This window comes from Ranitomeya variabilis, chromosome 6 (genome assembly GCF_051348905.1).
Source record: "Ranitomeya variabilis isolate aRanVar5 chromosome 6, aRanVar5.hap1, whole genome shotgun sequence".
Lineage (NCBI taxonomy): Eukaryota > Metazoa > Chordata > Amphibia > Anura > Dendrobatidae > Ranitomeya > Ranitomeya variabilis.
The window spans coordinates 239,087,163-239,109,605 of NC_135237.1; the positions used below are offsets into that span (position 1 = coordinate 239,087,163).

A 22,443-nucleotide genomic window follows, 5' to 3' on the forward strand; every position below is an offset into this window, starting at 1 on the left:
GAGCCAGAAGGTAGAAGCTCAGCTTTATTCAGTTGAGGAAAACACCAGGCAGGGGCAGACACCGTTAGTAGGCCGGAACCACCAATCTTTTAAAAAACAGCACTTAATCAGAGCCAGAAGGTAGAAGCTCAGCTTTATTCAGTTGAGGACAACACCAGGCAGGGGCAGACACCATTAGTAGGCCGGAACCACCAATTTTTTAAAAAACAGCACTTAATGAGAGCCAGAAGGTAGAAGCTCAGCTTTATTCAGTTGAGGACAACACCAGGCAGGGGCAGACACCATTAGTAGGCCGGAACCACCAATTTTTTAAAAAACAGCACTTAATGAGAGCCAGAAGGTAGAAGCTCAGCTTTATTCAGTTGAGGACAACACCAGGCAGGGGCAGACACCGTTAGTAGGCCGGAACCACCAATCTTTTAAAAAACAGCACTTAATCAGAGCCAGAAGGTAGAAGCTCAGCTTTATTCAGTTGAGGACAACACCAGGCAGGGGCAGACACCATTAGTAGGCCGGAACCACCAATTTTTTAAAAAACAGCACTTAATGAGAGCCAGAAGGTAGAAGCTCAGCTTTATTCAGTTGAGGACAACACCAGGCAGGGGAAGACACCGTTAGTAGGCCGGAACCACCAATCTTTTAAAAAACAGCACTTAATCAGAGCCAGAAGGTAGAAGCTCAGCTTTATTCAGTTGAGGACAACACCAGGCAGGGGCAGACACCATTAGAAGGCCGGAACCACCAATTTTTTAAAAAACAGCACTTAATGAGAGCCAGAAGGTAGAAGCTCAGCTTTATTCAGTTGAGGACAAACACCAGGGAGCAGCAAACAGAGGTATTAGGCCCCATCCAGCAATTAAAAAAAATAAATAAATAAATAAAAAGCTTAATCAGAGCCAGAAGGTAGAAGCTCAGCTTTATTCAGTTGAGGACAACACCAGGCAGGGGCAGACACCGTTAGTAGGCCGGAACCACCAATCTTTTAAAAAACAGCACTTAATCAGAGCCAGAAGGTAGAAGCTCAGCTTTATTCAGTTGAGGAAAACACCAGGCAGGGGCAGACACCGTTAGTAGGCCGGAACCACCAATCTTTTAAAAAACAGCACTTAATCAGAGCCAGAAGGTAGAAGCTCAGCTTTATTCAGTTGAGGACAACACCAGGCAGGGGCAGACACCATTAGTAGGCCGGAACCACCAATTTTTTAAAAAACAGCACTTAATGAGAGCCAGAAGGTAGAAGCTCAGCTTTATTCAGTTGAGGACAACACCAGGCAGGGGCAGACACCGTTAGTAGGCCGGAACCACCAATCTTTTAAAAAACAGCACTTAATCAGAGCCAGAAGGTAGAAGCTCAGCTTTATTCAGTTGAGGACAACACCAGGCAGAGGCAGACACCATTAGTAGGCCGGAACCACCAATCTTTTAAAAAACAGCACTTAATCAGAGCCAGAAGGTAGAAGCTCAGCTTTATTCAGTTGATGACAACACCAGGCAGGGGCAGACACCATTAGTAGGCCGGAACCACCAATTTTTTAAAAAACAGCACTTAATGAGAGCCAGAAGGTAGAAGCTCAGCTTTATTCAGTTGAGGACAAACACCAGGGAGCAGCAAACAGAGGAATTAGGCCCCATCCAGCAATTGAAAAAAAAAAAAAAAAGCTTAATGAGAGCCAGAAGGTAGAAGCTCAGCTTTATTCAGTTGAGGACAACACCAGGCAGGGGCACACACCGTTAGTAGGCCGGAACCACCAATCTTTTAAAAAACAGCACTTAATCAGAGCCAGAAGGTAGAAGCTCAGCTTTATTCAGTTGAGGACAACACCAGGCAGGGGCAGACAACGTTAGTAGGCCGGAACCACCAATCTTTTAAAAAACAGCACTTATTCAGAGCCAGAAGGTAGAAGCTCAGCTTTATAAAGTTGAGGACAACACCAGGCAGGGGCAGACACCATTAGTAGGCCGGAACCACCAATTTTTTAAAAAACAGCACTTAATGAGAGCCAGAAGGTAGAAGCTCAGCTTTATTCAGTTGAGGACAAACACCAGGGAGCAGCAAACAGAGGTATTAGGCCCCATCCAGCAATTAAAAAAAAAAAAAAAAAGCTTAATGAGAGCCAGAAGGTAGAAGCTCAGCTTTATTCAGTTGAGGACAACACCAGGCAGGGGCAGACACCGTTAGTAGGCCGGAACCACCAATCTTTTAAAAAACAGCACTTAATCAGAGCCAGAAGGTAGAAGCTCAGCTTTATTCAGTTGAGGACAACACCAGGCAGGGGCAGACACCGTTAGTAGGCCGGAACCACCAATCTTTTAAAAAATAGCACTTAATCAGAGCCAGAAGGTAGAAGCTCAGCTTTATTCAGTTGAGGACAACACCAGGCAGGGGCAGACACCGTTAGTAGGCCGGAACCACCAATCTTTTAAAAAACAGCACTTAATCAGAGCCAGAAGGTAGAAGCTCAGCTTTATTCATTTGAGGGCAACACCAGGCAGGGGCAGACACCGTTAGTAGGCCGGAACCACCAATCTTTTAAAAAACAGCACTTAATCAGAGCCAGAAGGTAGAAGCTCAGCTTTATTCAGTTGAGGACAACACCAGGCAGGGGCAGACACCATTAGTAGGCCGGAACCACCAATTTTTTAAAAAACAGCACTTAATGAGAGCCAGAAGGTAGAAGCTCAGCTTTATTCAGTTGAGGACAAACACCAGGGAGCAGCAAATAGAAGTATTAGGCCCCATCCAGCAATTAAAAAAAAAAAAAAAAAAAGCTTAATGAGAGCCGGAAGGTAGAAGCTCAGCTTTATTCAGTTGAGGACAACACCAGGCAGGGGCAGACACCGTTAGTAGGCCGGAGCCACCAATCTTTTAAAAAACAGCACTTAATCAGAGCCAGAAGGTAGAAGCTCAGCTTTATTAAGTTGAGGACAACACCAGGCAGGGGCAGACACCGTTAGTAGGCCGGAACCACCAATCTTTTAAAAAACAGCACTTAATCAGAGCCAGAAGGTAGAAGCTCAGCTTTATTCAGTTGAGGACAACACCAGGCAGGGGCAGACACCATTAGTAGGCCGGAACCACCAATTTTTTAAAAAACAGCACTTAATGAGAGCCAGAAGGTAGAAGCTCAGCTTTATTCAGTTGAGGACAAATACCAGGGAGCAGCAAACAGAGGTATTAGGCCCCATCCAGCAATTAAAAAAAAAAATAAATAAATAAAAAGCTTAATCAGAGCCAGAAGGTAGAAGCTCAGCTTTATTCAGTTGAGGACAACACCAGGCAGGGGCAGACACCGTTAGTAGGCCGGAACCACCAATCTTTTAAAAAACAGCACTTAATCAGAGCCAGAAGGTAGAAGCTCAGCTTTATTCAGTTGAGGAAAACACCAGGCAGGGGCAGACACCGTTAGTAGGCCGGAACCACCAATCTTTTAAAAAACAGCACTTAATCAGAGCCAGAAGGTAGAAGCTCAGCTTTATTCAGTTGAGGACAACACCAGGCAGGGGCAGACACCATTAGTAGGCCGGAACCACCAATTTTTTAAAAAACAGCACTTAATGAGAGCCAGAAGGTAGAAGCTCAGCTTTATTCAGTTGAGGACAACACCAGGCAGGGGCAGACACCATTAGTAGGCCGGAACCACCAATTTTTTAAAAAACAGCACTTAATGAGAGCCAGAAGGTAGAAGCTCAGCTTTATTCAGTTGAGGACAACACCAGGCAGGGGCAGACACCGTTAGTAGGCCGGAACCACCAATCTTTTAAAAAACAGCACTTAATCAGAGCCAGAAGGTAGAAGCTCAGCTTTATTCAGTTGAGGACAACACCAGGCAGGGGCAGACACCATTAGTAGGCCGGAACCACCAATTTTTTAAAAAACAGCACTTAATGAGAGCCAGAAGGTAGAAGCTCAGCTTTATTCAGTTGAGGACAAACACCAGGGAGCAGCAAACAGAGGTATTAGGCCCCATCCAGCAATTAAAAAAAAAAATAAATAAAATAAAAAGCTTAATCAGAGCCAGAAGGTAGAAGCTCAGCTTTATTCAGTTGAGGACAACACCAGGCAGGGGCAGACACCGTTAGTAGGCCGGAACCACCAATCTTTTAAAAAACAGCACTTAATCAGAGCCAGAAGGTAGAAGCTCAGCTTTATTCAGTTGAGGAAAACACCAGGCAGGGGCAGACACCGTTAGTAGGCCGGAACCACCAATCTTTTAAAAAACAGCACTTAATCAGAGCCAGAAGGTAGAAGCTCAGCTTTATTCAGTTGAGGACAACACCAGGCAGGGGCAGACACCATTAGTAGGCCGGAACCACCAATTTTTAAAAAAAACAGCACTTAATGAGAGCCAGAAGGTAGAAGCTCAGCTTTATTCAGTTGAGGACAACACCAGGCAGGGGCAGACACCGTTAGTAGGCCGGAACCACCAATCTTTTAAAAAACAGCACTTAATGAGAGCTGTCATGGTTCTCAATGGCAAGAGAACGTAATAAAGCATACAAAAAGGACTAGCTCTTGGAAGATGGGAACTCGAGCTGACTGTGAGCTAAACCTACCGCACAAATAACAGTGGCCGGGTAGCGTGCCTACGTTTTATCCCTAGACGCCCAGCGCCAGCCGGAGAACTGACTGACCCTAGCAGAGGAAAATACAGACCTGGCTTACCTCTAGAGAAATTTTCCCCAAAAGGCAGACAGTAGCCCCCACATATATTGTCGGTGATTTCAGAGGAAATTGACATACGAAGTATGAAGATAGGTTTAGCAAATTGAGGTCCGCTTACTAGATAGTAGGAAGACAGAAAAGGGAACTTCACAGTCAGCTGAAAACCCTTTCAAAACACCATCCTGAAATTACTTTAAGACTCTAATATCAACTCATGACACCAGAGTGGCAATTTCAGTTCACAAGAGCTTCCAGCCTCAGAAATTAACAATCACAGAGAACTGGAACAAAAATGCAAAACAAACTTAGGACTACAAGTCCAACTTAGCTGATAGTAGTCTAGGAGCAGGAACATGCAACAGAAAGGCTTCTGGTAACATTGTTGGCCGGCATAGAAATGACTGAGGAGCAAGGCTAAATAGACAACTCCCACATCCTGATGGAAACAGGTGAACAGAGGCGATAAAGCACACAAGTTCAGTACCACCAGAGACCACCGGGGGAGCCCAGAAACCAAATTCACAACAGTACCCCCCCCTCAAGGAGGGGGCACCGAACCCTCACCAGAACCACCAGGGCGATCAGGATGAGCCCTATGAAAGGCACGGACCAAATCGGAGGCATGAACATCAGAGGCAGTCACCCAAGAATTATCCTCCTGGCCGTAGCCCTTCCACTTGACCAGATACTGAAGTCTCCGTCTGGAAACACGGGAGTCCAAGATCTTCTCGACAACGTACTCCAACTCAACCTCAACCAACACCGGAGCAGGAGGCTCAACGGAAGGCACAACCGGTACCTCATACCTGCGCAACAATGACCGATGGAAGACATTATGAATAGAAAAAGATGCAGGGAGGTCCAAACGAAAGGACACAGGGTTAAGAATCTCCAATATCTTGTACGGGCCGATGAACCGAGGCTTAAACTTAGGAGAAGAAACCTTCATAGGGACAAAACGAGAAGACAACCACACCAAGTCCCCAACACAAAGACGAGGACCAACACGACGACGGCGGTTGGCAAAATGCTGAGTCTTCTCCTGGGACAACTTCAAATTGTCCACCACATGCCCCCAAATCTGATGCAACCTCTCCACCACAGCATCCACTCCAGGACAATCCGAAGACTCCACCTGACCGGAAGAGAAACGAGGATGAAACCCCGAATTACAGAAGAAAGGAGAAACCAAGGTGGCAGAACTAGCCCGATTATTGAGGGCAAACTCCGCCAAGGGCAAAAAGGCAACCCAATCATCCTGATCCGCAGACACAAAACACCTCAAATAAGTCTCCAAGGTCTGATTAGTTCGCTCGGTCTGGCCATTAGTCTGAGGATGGAAAGCAGACGAAAAAGACAAATCAATGCCCATCCTAGCACAGAACGCTCGCCAAAATCTAGACACGAATTGGGTTCCCCTGTCAGACACGATATTCTCCGGAATACCATGCAAGCGAACCACATTTTGAAAAAACAGAGGAACCAGCTCGGATGAGGAAGGCAATTTAGGCAAGGGGACCAAATGGACCATCTTAGAGAAACGGTCACACACCACCCAGATGACAGACATCTTCTGAGAAACAGGGAGATCAGAAATAAAATCCATGGAGATGTGAGTCCAAGGCCTCTTCGGAATAGGCAAAGATAACAACAATCCACTAGCCCGAGAACAACAAGGCTTGGCCCGAGCACAAACATCACAAGACTGCACAAAACCTCGCACATCTCGCGACAGGGAAGGCCACCAGAAGGACCTAGCCACCAAATCCCTGGTACCAAAGATTCCAGGATGACCAGCTAATGCAGAAGAATGGACCTCCGAGATGACTCTACTGGTCCAATCATCAGGAACAAACATTCTACCAGGCGGGCAACGATCAGGTCTATCCGCCTGAAACTCCTGCAAGACCCGTCGCAAGTCTGGGGAAACAGCAGATAATATCACTCCATCCTTAAGGATACCAGTAGGTTCAGAATTACCAGGGGAATCAGGCTCAAAACTCCTAGAAAGGGCATCCGCCTTCACATTTTTAGAACCCGGTAGGTAAGAAACCACAAAATTAAACCGAGAGAAAAATAACGACCAGCGCGCCTGTCTAGGATTCAGGCGCCTGGCAGACTCAAGATAAATCAAATTCTTGTGGTCAGTCAATACCACCACCTGATGTCTAGCCCCCTCAAGCCAATGACGCCACTCCTCAAAAGCCCACTTCATAGCCAAGAGCTCCCGATTACCAATATCATAATTTCGCTCAGCGGGCGAAAATTTATGAGAAAAGAACGCGCAAGGTCTCATCACGGAGCAGTCGGAACTTTTCTGCGACAAAACCGCCCCAGCTCCGATTTCTGAAGCGTCGACCTCAACCTGAAAAGGAAGAGTAACATCAGGCTGACGCAACACAGGGGCAGAAGAAAAGCGGCGCTTAAGCTCCCGAAAGGCCTCCACAGCAGCAGGGGACCAATCAGCAACATCAGCACCCTTCTTAGTCAAATCAGTCAACGGTTTAGCAACATCAGAAAAACCAGTTATAAATCGACGATAAAAATTAGCAAAGCCCAAAAACTTCTGAAGGCTCTTAAGAGAAGAGGGTTGCGTCCAATCACAAATAGCCTGAACCTTGACAGGGTCCATCTCAATGGAAGAGGGGGAAAAAATGTACCCCAAAAACGAAATCTTCTGAACCCCAAAAACGCACTTAGAACCCTTTACACACAAGGAATTAGAGCGCAAAACCTGAAAAACCCTCCTGACCTGTTGGACATGAGAGTCCCAGTCGTCCGAAAAAATCAAAATATCATCCAGATACACAATCATAAATTTATCCAAATATTCACGGAAAATGTCATGCATAAAAGACTGAAAGACTGAAGGGGCATTTGAAAGACCAAAAGGCATTACTAAATACTCAAAATGGCCCTCAGGCGTATTAAATGCGGTTTTCCACTCATCCCCCTGCTTAATTCGCACTAAATTATACGCCCCACGAAGATCAATCTTAGAGAACCACTTGGCCCCCTTTATTCGAGCAAACAAATCAGTAAGCAGTGGCAAAGGATACTGATATTTAACCGTGATTTTATTCAAAAGCCGATAATCAATACACGGCCTCAAAGAGCCATCTTTTTTAGATACAAAGAAAAAAACGGCTCCTAAGGGAGATGACGAAGGACGAATATGTCCCTTTTCCAAGGACTCCTTAATATATTCCCGCATAGCAGCGTGTTCAGGCACAGATAGATTAAATAAACGACCCTTTGGAAACTTACTGCCCGGAATCAGATCTATTGTACAATCGCAATCTCTGTGCGGAGGTAGTGAACCAAGTTTAGGCTCCTCAAAAACGTCACGATAATCAGATAAAAATTCCGGAATCTCAGAGGGAATAGATGACGAAATGGAAACCAAAGGTACGTCCCCATGAGTCCCCTGACATCCCCAGCTTAACACAGACATTGCTTTCCAGTCGAGGACTGGGTTATGAGATTGCAGCCATGGCAATCCAAGCACCAACACATCATGTAGATTATACAACACAAGGAAGCGAATAATCTCCTGGTGATCCGGATTAATACGCATAGTTACTTGTGTCCAGTATTGTGGTTTATTACTAGCCAATGGCGTGGAGTCAATACCCTTCAGAGGTATAGGAACTTCCAGAGGCTCTAAATTAAACCCACAGCGTTTGGCAAAGGACCAATCCATAAGACTCAAAGCGGCGCCAGAGTCGACAAAGGCGTCAGCGGTAATAGACGATAAAGAGCAAATCAGGGTCACAGATAGAATAAACTTGGATTGTAAAGTACCAATTGAAACAGACTTATCAACCTTCTTAGTACGTTTAGAGCATGCTGATATAACATGAGTTGAATCGCCACAATAGAAACATAACCCATTTTTTCGCCTAAAATTCTGTCGTTCGCTTCTGGACAGAATTCTATCTCATTGCATAATCTCTGGCGCCTTCTCAGTAGACACCGCCAAATGGTGCACAGGTTTGCGCTCCCGCAAACGCCGATCAATCTGAATAGCCATTGTCATGGACTCATTCAGACCTGCAGGCACAGGGAACCCCACCATAACATCTTTAATGGCATCAGAGAGACCCTCTCTGAAATTCGCCGCCAGGGCGCACTCATTCCACTGAGTAAGCACAGACCACTTACGAAATTTTTGACAGTATATTTCAGCCTCATCTTGCCCTTGAGACAGGGCCATCAAGGCTTTTTCAGCCTGAATCTCTAAATGAGGTTCCTCATAAAGCAACCCCAAAGCCAGGAAAAACGCATCCACATTGAGTAACGCAGGATCCCCTGGTGCCAAAGCAAATGCCCAATCCTGAGGGTCGCCCCGGAGCAAGGATATTACAATCCTGACCTGCTGTGCAGGATCTCCAGCGGAGCGAGATCTCAGAGACAAAAATAATTTACAATTATGTTTGAAATTCTGGAAGCGAGATCTATCCCCGGAGAAAAATTCAGGCAAAGGTACTCTAGGTTCAGATATAGGAGCATGAATTACAAAATCCTGTAAACTTTGAACCTTCATAGCGAGATTGTTCAGACCTGTAGCTAAACTCTGAGGATCCATCTTCATCAGGTGAAATCAGAACCATTCAAGGATTAGAAGGAGAGAGAGACGAAGGCTGCAGTAAGCAGAGATGCTAGTGAATAAACTAATGAGCAAACTCAGGAAAAAAAAAAAAAAAATTCTCTGCAGACTTCTTTTCTCTCCTTTCTTCTGCCAATAATTTTAACCCTTGGCCGGCCAAACTGTCATGGTTCTCAATGGCAAGAGAACGTAATAAAGCATACAAAAAGGATTAGCTCTTGGAAGATGGGAACTCGAGCTGACTGTGAGCTAAACCTACCGCACAAATAACAGTGGCCGGGTAGAGTGCCTACGTTTTATCCCTAGACGCCCAGCGCCAGCCGGAGAACTGACTGACCCTAGCAGAGGAAAATACAGACCTGGCTTACCTCTAGAGAAATTTTCCCCAAAAGGCAGACAGTAGCCCCCACATATATTGTCGGTGATTTCAGAGGAAATTGACATACGAAGTATGAAGATAGGTTTAGCAAATTGAGGTCCGCTTACTAGATAGTAGGAAGACAAAAAAGGGAACTTCACAGTCAGCTGAAAACCCTTTCAAAACACCATCCTGAAATTACTTTAAGACTCTAATATCAACTCATGACACCAGAGTGGCAATTTCAGTTCACAAGAGCTTCCAGCCTCAGAAATGAACAATCACAGAGAACTGGAACAAAAATGCAAAACAAACTTAGGACTACAAGTCCAACTTAGCTGATAGTAGTCTAGGAGCAGGAACATGCAACAGAAAGGCTTCTGGTAACATTGTTGGCCGGCATAGAAATGACTGAGGAGCAAGGCTAAATAGACAACTCCCACATCCTGATGGAAACAGGTGAACAGAGCCGATGAAGCACACAAGTTCAGTACCACCAGAGACCACCGGGGGAGCCCAGAAACCAAATTCACAACAGCGAGCCAGAAGGTAGAAGCTCAGCTTAATTCAGTTGAGGACAACACCAGGCAGAGGCAGACACCATTAGTAGGCCGGAACCACCAATTTTTTAAAAAAACAGCACTTAATGAGAGCCAGAAGGTAGAAGCTCAGCTTTATTCAGTTGAGGACAACACCAGGCAGGGGCAGACACCGTTAGTAGGCCGGAACCACCAATCTTTTAAAAAACAGCACTTAATCAGAGCCAGAAGGTAGAAGCTCAGCTTTATTCATTTGAGGACAACACCAGGCAGGGGCAGACACCGTTAGTAGGCCGGAACCACCAATCTTTTAAAAAACAGCACTTAATCAGAGCCAGAAGGTAGAAGCTCAGCTTTATTCAGTTGAGGACAACACCAGGCAGGGGCAGACACCATTAGTAGGCCGGAACCACCAATTTTTGAAAAAACAGCACTTAATGAGAGCCAGAAGGTAGAAGCTCAGCTTTATTCAGTTGAGGACAAACACCAGGCAGGGGCAGACACCGTTACTAGGCCCATAACCACCTATTTTTAAAAACACAGCACTTAAAGAGAGCCAGAAGGTGGAAGTTCAGCTTTATTCAGTTGAGGACAAACACCAGGGAGCAGCAAACAGAGGTATTAGGCCCCATCCAGCAATTAAAAAAAAAAAAAAAAAAGCTTAATGAGAGCCAGAAGTTAGAAGCTCAGCTTTATTCAGTTGAGGACAACACCAGGCAGGGGCAGACACCATTAGTAGGCCGGAACCACCAATCTTTTAAAAAACAGCACTTAATCAGAGCCAGAAGGTAGAAGCTCAGCTTTATTCAGTTGAGGACAACACCAGGCAGGGGCAGACACCGTTAGTAGGCCGGAACCACCAATCTTTTAAAAAACAGCACTTAATCAGAGCCAGAAGGTAGAAGCTCAGCTTTATTCAGTTGAGGACAACACCAGGCAGGGGCAGACACCGTTAGTAGGCCGGAACCACCAATCTTTTAAAAAACAGCACTTAATCAGAGCCAGAAGGTAGAAGCTCAGCTTTATTCATTTGAGGACAACACCAGGCAGGGGCAGACACCGTTAGTAGGCCGGAACCACCAATCTTTTAAAAAACAGCACTTAATCAGAGCCAGAAGGTACAAGCTCAGCTTTATTCAGTTGATGACAACACCAGGCAGGGGCAGACACCATTAGTAGGCCGGAACCACCAATTTTTTAAAAAACAGCACTTAATGAGAGCCAGAAGGTAGAAGCTCAGCTTTATTCAGTTGAGGACAAACACCAGGGAGCAGCAAACAGAGGAATTAGGCCCCATCCAGCAATTAAAAAAAAAAAAAAAAAGCTTAATGAGAGCCAGAAGGTAGAAGCTCAGCTTTATTCAGTTGAGGACAACACCAGGCAGGGGCAGACACCGTTAGTAGGCCGGAACCACCAATCTTTTAAAAAACAGCACTTAATCAGAGCCAGAAGGTAGAAGCTCAGCTTTATTCAGTTGAGGACAACACCAGGCAGGGGCAGACACCGTTAGTAGGCCGGAACCACCAATCTTTTAAAAAACAGCACTTAATCAGAGCCAGAAGGTAGAAGCTCAGCTTTATAAAGTTGAGGACAACACCAGGCAGGGGCAGACACCATTAGTAGGCCGGAACCACCAATTTTTTAAAAAACAGCACTTAATGAGAGCCAGAAGGTAGAAGCTCAGCTTTATTCAGTTGAGGACAACACCAGGCAGGGGCAGACACCGTTAGTAGGCCCATAACCACCTATTTTTAAAAACACAGCACTTAAAGAGAGCCAGAAGGTGGAAGCTCAGCTTTGTTCAGTTGAGGACAACACCAGGCAGGGGCAGACACCGTTAGTAGGCCGGAACCACCAATCTTTTAAAAAACAGCACTTAATCAGAGCCAGAAGGTAGAAGCTCAGCTTTATTCAGTTGAGGACAACACCAGGCAGGGGCAGACACCATTAGTAGGCCGGAACCACCAATTTTTTAAAAAACAGCACTTAATGAGAGCCAGAAGGTAGAAGCTCAGCTTTATTCAGTTGAGGACAAACACCAGGGAGCAGCAAACAGAGGTATTAGGCCCCATCCAGCAATTAAAAAAAAAAAAAAAAAGTTTAATGAGAGCCAGAAGGTAGAAGCTCAGCTTTATTCAGTTGAGGACAACACCAGGCAGGGGCAGACACCGTTAGTAGGCCGGAACCACCAATCTTTTAAAAAACAGCACTTAATCAGAGCCAGAAGGTAGAAGCTCAGCTTTATTCAGTTGAGGACAACACCAGGCAGTGCAGACACCGTTAGTAGGCCGGAACCACCAATCTTTTAAAAAACAGCACTTAATCAGAGCCAGAAGGTAGAAGCTCAGCTTTATTCAGTTGAGGACAACACCAGGCAGGGGCAGACACCGTTAGTAGGCCGGAACCACCAATCTTTTAAAAAACAGCACTTAATCAGAGCCAGAAGGTAGAAGCTCAGCTTTATTCATTTGAGGGCAACACCAGGCAGGGGCAGACACCGTTAGTAGGCCGGAACCACCAATCTTTTAAAAAACAGCACTTAATCAGAGCCAGAAGGTAGAAGCTCAGCTTTATTCAGTTGAGGACAACACCAGGCAGGGGCAGACACCATTAGTAGGCCGGAACCACCAATTTTTTAAAAAACAGCACTTAATGAGAGCCAGAAGGTAGAAGCTCAGCTTTATTCAGTTGAGGACAAACACCAGGGAGCAGCAAATAGAGGTATTAGGCCCCATCCAGCAATTAAAAAAAAAAAAAAAAAAAGCTTAATGAGAGCCAGAAGGTAGAAGCTCAGCTTTATTCAGTTGAGGACAACACCAGGCAGGGGCAGACACCGTTAGTAGGCCGGAACCACCAATCTTTTAAAAAACAGCACTTAATCAGAGCCAGAAGGTAGAAGCTCAGCTTTATTAAGTTGAGGACAACACCAGGCAGGGGCAGACACCGTTAGTAGGCCGGAACCACCAATCTTTTAAAAAACAGCACTTAATCAGAGCCAGAAGGTAGAAGCTCAGCTTTATTCAGTTGAGGACAACACCAGGCAGGGGCAGACACCATTAGTAGGCCGGAACCACCAATTTTTTAAAAAACAGCACTTAATGAGAGCCAGAAGGTAGAAGCTCAGCTTTATTCAGTTGAGGACAACACCAGGCAGGGGCAGACACCGTTAGTAGGCCGGAACCACCAATTTTTTAAAAAACAGCACTTAATGAGAGCCAGAAGGTAGAAGCTCAGCTTTATTCAGTTGAGGACAAACACCAGGCAGGGGCAGACACCGTTAGTAGGCCCATAACCACCTATTTTTAAAAACACAGCACTTAAAGAGAGCCAGAAGGTGGAAGCTCAGCTTTGTTCAGTTGAGGACAACACCAGGCAGGGGCAGACACCCAGGGCCGTATTTGCCACTAGGCACTTGAGGGCACGTGCCTAGGGCGGGGACAGGCGAGGGGGCGGCACCTGAGCAAGTTTTTTTTTTCCTTTCTCTTTTTTTTTTTTTTTAATACTAGTCCTGTGCGACGCGCGGACGTGTCCCTTCCTTAAGACAGGGGGCGGCAGAGCGGCAGCCAGAACACGTGGTGCTGGTGCCGACTCTCCCTACTCCCCCTGCTGAGACACAGTGACTCCCTGCTCACAGCCTAACTGGTGCCCGGCCAGAATGTGACTGACTGCTGAGGTGGAGGGGCGGCGCCCTTTGTCCCGACCCTGGGTCCTGTCCTGGACTCACATTGCCTGCCTGGAGTAATCGCAGTAGAGCAGTACATACACAGTGAGTAGTGTACTGTCTCTGTCTGTAATCATCTCCCTCCTGGCCCCTGCCCGCGCGCTGCCTGCTGCATGGCTGTCTACTCTGTGACTCACCTCACGGTCCTCACTCCTTCCCTCACATTCCTCAGCCTCGTTTCTTCCTGTAGTGCCTGAGGCTGGAGGAGCCGTGCAAACACAGCAGCCCTTGAATGTTTAATGTCTGTTTGATCTTTGCTCCCGGCAGACGGACCCAGAGAGTGAGTGGTGGGGGTGGGGTATAATACACCCTCACTCACTCTATCTGGGTCCTGGGAGCAAACATTGCCAGTGCTGGTGTGCAGAGGTGTGTGTGTGTGTGTGCGTGCGTGCGCGCAGAGCTGTATGTATGTGTGTGTCCGTGCGTGCAAAGCTGTATGTGTGTGGGGCTGTATGTGCGTGTGTGCGGGCAGCGGAGCTGTATGGGCATGTGTGCACGGGCAGCGGAGCTGTATGTGTGCGTGCGCGGAGTTGTATGTATGTGTGTGTCTGTGTGTGTGCGGAGCAGTATATGTGTTTCTGTGTGGTGCTGTATGTGCGTGTGTGCGGGCAGCGGAGCTGTATGGGCATGTGTACACGGGCAGCGGAGCTGTATGTGTGTGTGCGCGGAGTTGTATGTATGTGTGTGTCTGTGTGTGTGCGGAGCGGAGCTGTATGTGTGTGTCTGTGTGGTGCTGTATGTGCGTGTGTGCGGGCAGCGGAGCTGTATGGGCATGTGTACACGGGCAGCGGAGCTGTATGTGTGTGTGCACGGAGTTGTATGTATGTGTGTGTCTGTGTGTGTGCGGACCTCTGTGTGTGCGGAGCGGAGCTGTATGTGTGTGTCTGTGTGGTGCTGTATGTGTGTGTGTGCGGAGCTGAATGTATGTGTGTGGTGCTGTGTGTGTGTGGAGCTGAATGTATGTGTGTGTCTGTGTGGGGCTGTATGTGTTTGTGTGTGTGCGGGAAGCGGAGCTGTGTGTGTGTGTGCGGAGCTCTGTGTGTGGAGCTGTAAGTATGTGTGTGTCTGTGAGGTGCTGTATGTGTGTGGGGCTGTATGTGTGTATGCGGGCAGCGGAGCTGTATGTGTGTGTGTCTGTGCGGTGCTGTATGTGTGTGGGGCGGTATGTGTGTGTGTGCAGGCAGCGGAGCTGTATGTGTGTGTGTGTGTGCGGAGCTGAATGTATGTGTGTGTCTGTGTGGGGCTGTATGTGTTTGTGTGTGTGCGGGCAGCGGAGCTGTGTGTGTGTGTGCGGAGCTCTGTGTGTGGAGCTGTATGTATGTGTGTGTCTGTGCGGTGCTGTATGTGTATGTGTGTGGGGCTGTATGTGTGTGTGCGGGCAGCGGAGCTGTATGTGTGTGTCTGTGCGGTGCTGTATGTGTGTGGGGCTGTATGTGTGTGTGTGCGGAGCTGTGTGTGTTTGTGTGCGGAGCTGTGTGTGTTTGTGCGGAGCTGTGTGTGTTTGTGCGGAGCTGTATGCATGTGTGTGTCTGCGGTGCTGTATGTGTGTGCAGAGCTGTATGTGTGTTTGTGCAGAGCTGTGTGTGTGGCGCTGTATGCTTGTGGAGCTGTATGTGTGTGTGTGTGTGTGTGCGGCGCTGTATGTGTGTGTGTGTGTGTGTGTGTGGAGCTGTATGTGTGTGCGGAGCTGTCAGTGCCAGTGTGTCGCCCCATCCCGGACCAACTTTTTACTATTGATGCTGCCTATGCAGCATCAATAGTAAAAAGATATAATATTAAAAAATTAAAAATTGTGCTATTCTCACCTTCCGCCGTCCACTGATACGCGCGATGCTGCCGCCAGCTTCCGTTCCCAGTGATGCACGGAAGCTGGCGGCAGCATCGCGCGCATCGGGACAGCTTCGGTGGACGCCGGAGGTTGAGTATATAACTATTTTTTATTTTAATTCTTTTTTTTAACAGGGATATGGTGCCCATACTGCTATATATTACGTGGGCTGTGTTATATTCTACGTGGGCTGTGTTAAATACTACGTGGGCTGTGTTATATACTGCCTGGCTGTGTTATACACTGCGTGGGCTGTGTTATACACTGCGTGGGCTGTGTTATACACTGCGTGGGCTGTGTTATATACTACGTGGGCAGTGTTATATACTACGTGGGCAGTGTTATATACTACGTGGGCAGTGATATATACTGCGTGGGCTGTGCTATATACTACGTGGGCTGTGCTATATACTGCGTGGGCTGTGTTATATATTACGTGGGCTGTGTTATATATTACGTGGGCTGTGCTATATATTACGTGGGCTGTGCTATATACTACGTGGCTGCTATATACTACGTGGCTCCTATATACTACATAATACAGCACTGAGGGGTAGTGTTGAGCATTCCGATACTGCAAATATTGGGTATCGGCCGATATTTGCTGTATTGGAATTCCGATACCGAGTTCCGATATTTTTTGCGATATCGGAAATCGGAAGTGTGCGGTGCGTATGGTTCCCAGGGTCTGGAGGAGAGGAGACTCTCCTTCAGGCCCTGGGATCCATATTCATGTAAAAAATAAATAATAAAAATAAAAAATATTGATATACTCACCCCTCCGGCGGCCCCTGCTCTTAGCGGTGCCTCCGTTCCTAAGAATGCAGGGAGTGAAGGACCTTCGATGACGTCGCGGCTTGTGAGCGGTCACCCGACCAATCACAAGCCGCGACGTCATCGAACGTCCTTAACTCTGCATTCTTAGGAACGGAGGCTGCCGGTTACACCGCTAAGAGCAGGGGCCGCCGGAGGGGTGAGTATATCAATATTTTTTATTTTTATTCTTTATTTTATACATGAATATGGATCCCAGGGCCTGAAGGAGTTTCCTCTCCTTCAGACCCTGGGAACCATTCCGATATTTTGTGTCCCATTGATATGCATTGGTATCGGGTATTGGTATCGGCGATATCCGATATTTTTTGGATATCGGCCAATCCGATACCGATACCTTTGCATATCGGAAGGTATCGCTCAACACTACTGAGGGGGTATAGAGCTGGAGTAACAGATCTACTCCCTCATTTGCATATGTATGCAAACCGATTTCAGATGAGTGGACTGAGCATGTAAAAATATTGCTGGAATTATCTTTGAAAGAGCTACGTGGGCATATACTGTACATAGATTTGGACCCCTTACTGATTCCCTATGGGACTTGCGAACATGTGCAGCACTTGCGGTTTTACACTTACGATGAGACAAAAAAACACTGCTAGCAGCATTTTTTTTCTGTTGCTGCAAGTACCGCATTTACCGGATAGCGGCAAAACTGCAAGTGCAGCACATGTCTGCAAGTCCCACAGGGAATGAATGAGACCGAACGCAGTGTTGCAGTAAGTGATGCGTTACGTGGCAGATGCAGAAAAACTGCCGGATCTGCCACAAATGGTAAAAATCGCTGATGTGAAAGTAGCCTAAGTCACTGCCGACAGTGTCTGCATTAGGCTATGTTCACATTTGCGTCGTGCGGCGCAGCGTCGGCGACGCAACGCACAACGCATGCATAACGCATGCACAACGCAGTGTTTTGTGACGCATGTGTTCATTTTTTGCATGATTTTTGGCGCAGAAAAAACTGCATCATGCAGCGTCCTCTGCGCCCTGACAGTTGCGCCAAAATGATGCATGCGTCACAAAACGCAAGACAACGCATGTCCATGCACCCCCCATGTTAAATATAGGGGCGCATGACGCATACGTCGCCGCGGCTGCGCCCGATGCTGCGCCGCACAACGCTAATGTGAACGTACCCTGAGTCATACTCACCAGTGGGGGAGGCAGCACGAAAAGTGCCTAGGGCAGCAGAAACTCTAAATATGGCCCTGCAGACACCGTTAGTAGGCCGGAACCACCAATCTTTTAAAAAACAGCACTTAATCAGAGCCAGAAGGTAGAAGCTCAGCTTTATTCAGTTGAGGACAACACCAGGCAGGGGCAGACAACATTAGTAGGCCGGAACCACCAATTTTTCAAAAAACAGCACTTAATGAGAGCCAGAAGGTAGAAGCTCAGCTTTATTCAGTTGAGGACAAACACCAGGGAGCAGCAAACAGAGGTATTAGGCCCCATCCAGCAATTAAAAAAAAAAAAAAAAAGCTTAATGAGAGCCAGAAGTTAGAAGCTCAGCTTTATTCAGTTGAGGACAACACCAGGCAGGGGCAGACACCATTAGTAGGCCGGAACCACCAATCTTTTAAAAAACAGCACTTAATCAGAGCCAGAAGGTAGAAGCTCAGCTTTATTCAGTTGAGGACAACACCAGGCAGGGGCAGACACCGTTAGTAGGCCGGAACCACCAATCTTTTAAAAAACAGCACTTAATCAGAGCCAGAAGGTAGAAGCTCAGCTTTATTCAGTTGAGGAAAACACCAGGCAGGGGCAGACACCGTTAGTAGGCCGGAACCACCAATTTTTTAAAAAACAGCACTTAATGAGAGCCAGAAGGTAGAAGCTCAGCTTTATTCAATTGAGGACAACACCAGGCAGGGGCAGACACCATTAGTAGGCCGGAAACACCAATCTTTTAAAAAACAGCACTTAATGAGAGCCAGAAGGTAGAAGCTCAGCTTTATTCAGTTGAGGACAAACACCAGGCAGGGGCAGACACCGTTAGTAGGCCCATAACCACCTATTTTTAAAAACACAGCACTTAAAGAGAGCTAGAAGGTGGAAGCTCAGCTTTGTTCAGTCGAGGACAACACCAGGCAGGGGCAGACACCGTTAGTAGGCCGGAACCACCAATCTTTTAAAAAACAGCACTTAATCAGAGCCAGAAGGTAGAAGCTCAGCTTTATTCAGTTGAGGACAACACCAGGCAGGGGCAGACACCATTAGTAGGCCGGAACCACCAATTTTTTAAAAAACAGCACTTAATGAGAGCCAGAAGGTAGAAGCTCAGCTTTATTCAATTGAGGACAACACCAGGCAGGGGCAGACACCGTTAGTAGGCCGGAACCACCAATCTTTTAAAAAACAGCACTTAATGAGAGCCAGAAGGTAGAAGCTCAGCTTTATTCAGTTGAGGACAAACACCAGGGAGCAGCAAACAGAGGTATTAGGCCCCATCCAGCAATTAAAAAAAAAAAATAAATAAATAAAAAGCTTAATCAGAGCCAGAAGGTAGAAGCTCAGCTTTATTCAGTTGAGGACAACACCAGGCAGGGGCAGACACCGTTAGTAGGCCGGAACCACCAATCTTTTAAAAAACAGCACTTAATCAGAGCCAGAAGGTAGAAGCTCAGCTTTATTCAGTTGAGGAAAACACCAGGCAGGGGCAGACACCGTTAGTAGGCCGGAACCACCAATTTTTTAAAAAACAGCACTTAATGAGAGCCAGAAGGTAGAAGCTCAGCTTTATTCAATTGAGGACAACACCAGGCAGGGGCAGACACCGTTAGTAGGCCGGAACCACCAATCTTTTAAAAAACAGCACTTAATGAGAGCCAGAAGGTAGAAGCTCAGCTTCATTCAGTTGAGGACAAACACCAGGGAGCAGCAAACAGAGGTATTAGGCCCCATCCAGCAATTAAAAAAAACAAATAAATAAATAAAAAGCTTAATCAGAGCCAGAAGGTAGAAGCTCAGCTTTATTCAGTTGAGGACAACACCAGGCAGGGGCAGACACCGTTAGTAGGCCGGAACCACCAATCTTTTAAAAAACAGCACTTAATGAGAGCCAGAAGGTAGAAGCTCAGCTTTATTCAGTTGAGGACAACACCAGGCAGGGGCAGACACCGTTAGTAGGCCGGAACCACCAATCTTTTAAAAAACAGCACTTAATCAGAGCCAGAAGGTAGAAGCTCAGCTTTATTCAGTTGAGGACAACACCAGGCAGGGGCAGACACCGTTAGTAGGCCGGAACCACCAATCTTTTAAAAAACAGCACTTAATCAGAGCCAGAAGGTAGAAGCTCAGCTTTATTCAGTTGAGGACAACACCAGGCAGGGGCAGACACCGTTAGTAGGCCGGAACCACCAATCTTTTAAAAAACAGCACTTAATGAGAGCCAGAAGGTAGAAGCTCAGCTTTATTCAATTGAGGACAACACCAGGCAGGGGCAGACACCGTTAGTAGGCCGGAACCACCAATCTTTTAAAAAACAGCACTTAATGAGAGCCAGAAGGTAGAAGCTCAGCTTCATTCAGTTGAGGACAAACACCAGGGAGCAGCAAACAGAGGTATTAGGCCCCATCCAGCAATTAAAAAAAACAAATAAATAAATAAAAAGCTTAATCAGAGCCAGAAGGTAGAAGCTCAGCTTTATTCAGTTGAGGACAACACCAGGCAGGGGCAGACACCGTTAGTAGGCCGGAACCACCAATCTTTTAAAAAACAGCACTTAATGAGAGCCAGAAGGTAGAAGCTCAGCTTTATTCAGTTGAGGACAACACCAGGCAGGGGCAGACACCGTTAGTAGGCCGGAACCACCAATCTTTTAAAAAACAGCACTTAATCAGAGCCAGAAGGTAGAAGCTCAGCTTTATTCAGTTGAGGACAACACCAGGCAGGGGCAGACACCGTTAGTAGGCCGGAACCACCAATCTTTTAAAAAACAGCACTTAATCAGAGCCAGAAGGTAGAAGCTCAGCTTTATTCAGTTGAGGACAACACCAGGCAGGGGCAGACACCGTTAGTAGGCCGGAACCACCAATCTTTTAAAAAACAGCACTTAATCAGAGCCAGAAGGTAGAAGCTCAGCTTTATTCATTTGAGGGCAACACCAGGCAGGGGCAGACACCGTTAGTAGGCCGGAACCACCAATCTTTTAAAAAACAGCACTTAATCAGAGCCAGAAGGTAGAAGCTCAGCTTTATTCAGTTGAGGACAACACCAGGCAGGGGCAGACACCATTAGTAGGCCGGAACCACCAATTTTTTAAAAAACAGCACTTAATGAGAGCCAGAAGGTAGAAGCTCAGCTTTATTCAGTTGAGGACAAACACCAGGGAGCAGCAAACAGAGGTATTAGGCCCCATCCAGCAATTAAAAAAAAAAAAGCTTAATGAGAGCCAGAAGGTAGAAGCTCAGCTTTATTCAGTTGAGGACAACACCAGGCAGGGGCAGACACCATTAGTAGGCCGGAACCACCAATCTTTTAAAAAACAGCACTTAATCAGAGCCAGAAGGTAGAAGCTCAGCTTTATTCAGTTGAGGACAACACCAGGCAGGGGTAGACACCGTTAGTAGGCCGGAACCACCAATCTTTTAAAAAACAGCACTTAATCAGAGCCAGAAGGTAGAAGCTCAGCTTTATTCAGTTGAGGACAACACCAGGCAGGGGCAGACACCATTAGTAGGCCGGAACCACCAATTTTTTAAAAAACAGCACTTAATGAGAGCCAGAAGGTAGAAGCTCAGCTTTATTCAATTGAGGACAACACCAGGCAGGGGCAGACACCGTTAGTAGGCCGGAACCACCAATCTTTTAAAAAACAGCACTTAATGAGAGCCAGAAGGTAGAAGCTCAGCTTTATTCAGTTGAGGACAAACACCAGGGAGCAGCAAACAGAGGTATTAAGCCCCATCCAGCAATTAAAAAAAAAAAAAAAAAAGCTTAATCAGAGCCAGAAGGTAGAAGCTCAGCTTTATTCAGTTGAGGACAACACCAGGCAGGGGCAGACACCGTTAGTAGGCCGGAACCACCAATCTTTTAAAAAACAGCACTTAATCAGAGCCAGAAGGTAGAAGCTCAGCTTTATTCAGTTGAGGACAACACCAGGCAGGGGCAGACACCGTTAGTAGGCCGGAACCACCAATCTTTTAAAAAACAGCACTTAATCAGAGCCAGAAGGTAGAAGCTCAGCTTTATTCAGTTGAGGACAACACCAGGCAGGGGCAGACACCGTTAGTAGGCCGGAACCACCAATCTTTTAAAAAACAGCACTTAATCAGAGCCAGAAGGTAGAAGCTCAGCTTTATTCAGTTGAGGACAACACCAGGCAGGGGCAGACACCATTAGTAGGCCGGAACCACCAATTTTTTAAAAAACAGCACTTAATGAGAGCCAGAAGGTAGAAGCTCAGCTTTATTCAGTTGAGGACAAACACCAGGGAGCAGCAAATAGAGGTATTAGGCCCCATCCAGCAATTAAAAAAAAAAAAAAAAAAGCTTAATGAGAGCCAGAAGGTAGAAGCTCAGCTTTATTCAGTTGAGGACAACACCAGGCAGGGGCAGACACCGTTAGTAGGCCGGAACCACCAATCTTTTAAAAAACAGCACTTAATCAGAGCCAGAAGGTAGAAGCTCAGCTTTATTCATTTGAGGACAACACCAGGTAGGGGCAGACACCGTTAGTAGGCCGGAACCACCAATCTTTTAAAAAACAGCACTTAATCAGAGCCAGAAGGTAGAAGCTCAGCTTTATTCAGTTGAGGACAACACCAGGCAGGGGCAGACACCATTAGTAGGCCGGAACCACCAATTTTTTAAAAAACAGCACTTAATGAGAGCCAGAAGGTAGAAGCTCAGCTTTATTCAGTTGAGGACAAACACCAGGGAGCAGCA

The 22,443-nt window shown here is 46.6% G+C and overlaps 1 protein-coding gene across 1 annotated transcript in view; it reads right to left on the reverse strand.

Moving 5' to 3' along the window:
- Positions 1–22,443, reverse strand: part of COL15A1 (collagen type XV alpha 1 chain) — a 1,855,347-nt gene that overhangs the window by 157,585 nt on the left and 1,675,319 nt on the right. The gene's annotated exons all lie outside the window — the stretch shown is intronic.